A 6,000-nucleotide genomic window follows, 5' to 3' on the forward strand; every position below is an offset into this window, starting at 1 on the left:
TAAATAAAATAAGAAAATTTGAGACCCTCCGATTATATATATATAAAAAAGAAATAATATTTTGGTCTCTTGTTTGTAAAGTACGTAAATATAAATACAAATCATACAGCAAAATAAGAAATAAAATAAAAGTTAACTATTTAGATCCTCTAATTGCATAAAATAGAAAATAAAATGTAGATCTCGTTTCTAAAATATATAAATATAGTAATAATTACATTTCTAAAGAATTTCTAAAGCATATAATAATAATTTATTGTGAATTCATTGATAAATACAGTTAGCAGAAAAACAATACTGACAATGCCATCAATGCAGTCAAAGTCGAACTAACTATCTAACTCGTTTCCATCCAACCGCATGTACTGGAAACTCTTCCGTAGAGCGGGAAAACTGTCCTGAAATCAGTCGCTCGGTGTTAGCACACTGCTAATGCTAATGCCCAGATCCTCACACATACCGGCTAAATATATTTGTGGAAATCATCCAAACCAACACTTTTCGCAAGCATTAAGATCTGAAGAGTAAATGAAGTATGGTAAAGGAGAACTCCGGTCAATTTTAACATTGAGCTCATTTTTTTGTACATTTGGAGTGCTGTCAATACAGAGAACAACGACAAAAATCAGTGTTGCCTACACCGTGTTATCCTCTTTTTAAAATAATGGGGCAAGTTTTAAACCTGCTTTTAGCCCATACCTGTGCTTACATCCTGTTTTCGGTCGAAGTCCAAAGTAGTCGATTGCCGAGTTGACGCGCATAGGTTTAGTTACCTATGATCACGTGCGTGAACTCGACAATCGACTACTTTGGACTTCGACCGAAAAACAGGATGTAAACAGGTATTTGCGCTGGCTTAAATAACATCATTTTTATACATATCTTTCACATCTACTGCAGTCAGATTCACTCGTGTTCACTCTGAAGGAATCACTCACATTTTCTGTGCACTTGTAATGACACATCAAGGATGTTAAGAGGCTAAAAGCAGGTTTAGTACTTGCCCCATTGAAGTCAACAGGGTGCAAATTTTAAAAAGATGATAACACGGTGTAGGCAACACCGATTTTTGTCGTTGTTCTCTGTATTGACAGCACTCCAAATGTACAATAAAATGAGCTAAATGTTAAAATTGACCGGAGTTCTCCTTTAAGCAGAGCTCCAGCAACTCTTAGGACACTCGTGTTGTTTCACGGCCCATAATCCTCTCTTCCTGCTCATTACGTGTGTGTTTTACAGCGGGTGGTGTCATGGATTCACGGAGGCAAGCGTCGCTCATGAAGAGCGCTCATCCTGCTCAAGCGCAGACCATCCGTCTTCACACAACAAGGCCTGCTGGGATACGACAACAGATCAAAATATTCCTGAAATCCTTCACGTGTTCAGACGCTCGCTGAAGGTCTGAGAACAGCAAACACAATCTGACACACACAGAACAAAAAAACGCTTTTCTGAAAGACCTTCAAAACTGAAAACACTCAAAACACACGGGAATAAAAGCTCGTTTCGCTCTAAACAGGTAACGTCTTGAGATATATATATATATATATATATATATATATATATATATATATATATATATATATATATATATATATATATATATATATATATATATATATATATATATGTATATATATATATATATATGTATATCTATATATATGTATGTATGTATGTATGTGTATATATATATATATATGTATATTATTATGCATGTATATGTACATGTATGTGTATATATATAGCTATATATATATATATATATAAAACATAAATTTGTACAAAACAAAATTTTATATATATATTAATATTATTACATAGAAATAGAATATAAATCAACTAATATAATTGTATAATATAATAAAAAAACATTTGTTTCTAACGTCACAGAAAACAGTCACATTTTTTATGCACATATGGCCAAAATATGCTAAATATGGGTTGAGTACAAGATTGACAGCCTTATTTTCAAAAACACAAATTTCAAAAGATAAATAATAATTCAATAAATAAATAAATAAATAAATAGTTGCTCCTTGATCCTACAGACATTTTACAACATTGGATGGATGGATGGACAGACAGACAGACAGACAGACAGACAGATTGATAGATAGATAGATTTTTGATAGAGGGGTTGTACCCCTTTAACTTGTGCGCACAAATTGGACTATTGCATAAAACATTTGCGAATCAATCAGCGTTTCCCTCCCATGTGTTTACAAGAACAAAATCATCAGTTCCTGGGAAATTGCCACAAAATATCAGTAATAAAAAAAAGAAGTTGCTTTTTTTCTTCCATCATAAATGAATTGTGTCAGAACCACCAAACCAACGTCTGAGATGCTGCGATGCGATTGGTCCGCTGGTTAGTCCAGTTATCCAATCACAGCCTCCGCTGAGGTAAAGTCACGTGAGGCTTATGTTGTGGATTTATTTCTTTGTTTAAATGTGTCCAGTTGTAGTTCATGCGCATGTCTTCTTATCGGAAAAAAACATTCTCACGTTTTTTTTACGCGCATTTTTAGAATTTTTTTTTTGCGATATCCCAAAACGCATAAATAAATAAACAGTTGTTCTTCGAGTGAACACATGCTTCTGTAAAACTAGTTATAGGCTAGTCCATTTTCGCCAGTGAAAACGTACGATCATTCAGGCAAAATATGGCTTGAGGGCGTTACGACACTGACGTCATTTTCAATGAATAATAAATAAATAAAACGATGTTACTCTTTTGAGTTAACAGTAGTTGTGCGGTTTAATGAGCTTTGTTACGTCATCAGCTCTTCCTCCTATAACAAGCGAGTGTAAGTGTAAAGCGAGAGGCGGCTGTGGGAATGAGCGCTGGATCAATCCGCCGGGCACTGGAGCGATGGACGGCCCCTGGGAGCCCTGCGTAAATAACACAATGTCCATTCATGCAGCAACGACACGCATTTCCATACATAAGCGATGACAGGTACTTATCCCACTTCGCTGCCGGGAGAATAGGAGCACATCACAAGACAAATCTGGAAACTGCAACACAAGTGCACTTGATTCAGGCCAAACGAGTTTTTACCTGTGGGAATTCAACACACGATCTCCCCTCAGAGACTTTTAGAGACATAGAGATATTAAACTAACATTTAATGCCGTCGAGTGCAATGCATTTCACTTGAGATGTGAACGTAAGTCCATAAAGGGGTGTGGCTTTGAATTACTCTACTGTCAAGCCTGGTTTTATGCAAATGCAGCACACACACACACACACACACACACACACACACACTTCCCATCGGATCCACTGTAAACCACACCACTCCGAGATGGCATGTCCATTACTGTGCAAAAATACAAATCCATCCGTCATGAAATATTAAAGACTGAGCAGAATGACCCGAGCAAGAAACGAAAACACCCTTCCTTCAACTCGCGTATCACACACACTGATTCATAAAAGAACATATTCAAGACTGGAGGGACTAAAAGCAAATGAAACCGATATCCTGAATATTGGACGCGTTTCCATTCCATCATTGATCGAGTTCAGCGCAGCCACAATCAAACACAAGAACATTTCACATTGACCAGACACATTTTACAATACAACATCACTGCATATATTTGCATTTTAAATAATATGCACAATACACTAATTAGAAAGAGAAAAATTCCCTCACGCGCAGCATCAGTTTTGCACCGTGCAATTTATTTCTAAACTAAGATCTTCATGAATGCTTCACTTGCGCTCGAGGAGGCAGATTTCTCACTTCGGAGATGAAATCATCAAAAACCAGTGCCTACATGTGGTTATGATGGTTTAGTCGGCCGAAATGAGGTGTTGTTCACTAGTTTTCAGCAGGTGGGCATTGCTGAATCTCTGAAAGATCGCGTCAGTCTGCATGCACACATCAGATGCATAAACGCACAGCGCTACTTTCACCTGAAATATGCCGTCCTCAACACGTTCCCGTACTTGATATCAGATATACGAGGCTGGCACGCGCACGGCGGCATCAATTCTCAGTTTACACAAGCGAGGCTTTGGCTTCTGGAGGGGAGGATGACTGTCCCGCGGACTCGAGCTGGCAAATTAAAGCAGAGAAACGCGCTGTAAAGTCTTAAAACGCATCAAAACTGACTTTATTCTTAATGCGCAAAACGCGTCTGGAGCGCAAACTGCGCACTGGACACCACCTTCTCCACGCGCTTCAGGATATCCACACACTTCAGCTGAAGTGGATAAAAACGGGCGTTTCGTTTCCAATCATTTCTGACAATCACGGAAAGTGTCTGCTGTCACAGTTCAACTGCTCTTACCTTGTTTTAACGAGCGCGTTCCTGCGTTCTCCCTGATTCTGCACGCGCAAAACCCCCTTACATCTTCATGAGCATCGCGCCAAGGAATAAATAACGATAATAATCCAAGGAGAGGGCAGATCCAAGGAGATAGAGAGAGCTCCGCGTGTGGACGGTGGCGAATAACGCTTTAAATCCCCCGGATAGCGCTGCGTCTCGCTCGGCGCGTCTGATTTCAAGCTCCGCTCCGGAGAAACCACAGCTGTGCGCGCTGAGGAGAGCTGGAGGGTGACGTCATGGACACGCCCACCCCCACCTCTCTCTCTCTCTCTCTCTCTCTCTCTCTCTCTGTCTCGGACTCCGCCCCTCCATCGCAATACACTTGTTCTGACTCCGCCCCTTTCAGTAACGCGCGGACTCCAGCCACGCCCCTTTAGATTCTTCTGATGGGATGAATCGCGTGAAGAAACGTCCATTTCACCTCAAATTCTCATGACAATAACATGAATTTGTATTTTTCCTCAATTAGGACTCTTATTAAATATATATTACTGTAATACAGTAACAAAAATCTTAATGGTCTTAAAATATATATTTTTTTCTTTAAAGCATAAATGAAGGGTAATAGATGTATTGTAACGACATGATGTATTCTTTACGATTTAAATATTAATATAATTCATGAATTGAAATTATTTAAATAATAATTTAGCAAAAAAACGTGTTGTCATTTTAAAAAAAATATATAATGTGTGTGTGAGATATAATATATATACATATATATATACAGTATATATATATATAAACATTTTTATGTTGGATGTGATGAATCGATTTGACAGCACTAAATAAAATAATTTCATTATACATTTTTCAAGTACAGTAATGAGAATGAGTTTTTTTAATTAAAGTAATAATAACTTTACTAAAAAAACAGAATTATGATGTAAAAATGCTACAGTAAAACTATTAACTGGTTAAATATTTATGGTAAAAATTATAATATTAGATTTAACAGTTATTGTTTGTATATTATTGTTTGTATTAAACAAGCCATTTATTCATTCTTATAATAATTGGCAAAAATAATTACATACTTTTTTCCATATTACAGTAATGAGAATTAGATTTTTTATTAAAGTAATAAGTATAACTTCACTATAAATAAACAGAATTATAAAGTACAAATGCTACTGTAAAATTACACAAATGTATTGTAATAATGATAATATTTAAGCACATAACTACTAATTTGATATAAAATACTGTAAAAAAGGTGTGTATATATAATTTTGAATTTTTCTTTTGATTTTAAGATAAAATATAGGTGCGTAACCGTTCACGTAATTATGAGATTTCAACTTGTAAAAAGCGTCCTAGTAGAACTCGTAATTACAACTTGTAAACTTGTAACTTTCCGAGAGCTCCCACTTGTACCACCTGACCATGTTGTTGCCATAGAAACACACAACATCAAGTGCTGTCATCATCTCGAAATTACGGTAACCGCGATGTGGCGTGAACACAGCATATGACCCACCAAAATTCGAATGCACTAAAATTTAAATCAGAGTGCTTTATGGGTGTTGACGTTTTTGGCAAAAGAGACCTCTAGGACTTTGTTTTCTGTGGTTATTTTATAGTGTCGGCCCACATGTACCAGATGTGGCCCGGATCTGGGCCGACACTATGTTGCTGTCTGGGGAAAGAATGGGT

The 6,000-nt window shown here is 36.9% G+C and overlaps 1 protein-coding gene across 1 annotated transcript in view; it reads right to left on the minus strand.

Moving 5' to 3' along the window:
- The window catches only part of ptprsa (protein tyrosine phosphatase receptor type Sa), a 215,315-nt gene extending 210,782 nt beyond the window's left edge, over window positions 1-4,533 (minus strand). The window contains exon 1 of the mRNA XM_081383767.1: window positions 4,306-4,533. The gene's annotated coding sequence lies outside the window, so the exon portion shown is untranslated. The remainder of the gene's footprint in view (window positions 1-4,305) is intronic.
- Window positions 4,534-6,000: the final 1,467 nt, after the last annotated feature.

The sequence above is a fragment of the Scardinius erythrophthalmus genome (genome assembly GCF_964197995.2).
Source record: "Scardinius erythrophthalmus genome assembly, chromosome: 14".
In the NCBI taxonomy this organism is placed as follows: Eukaryota; Metazoa; Chordata; class Actinopteri; order Cypriniformes; family Leuciscidae; genus Scardinius; species Scardinius erythrophthalmus.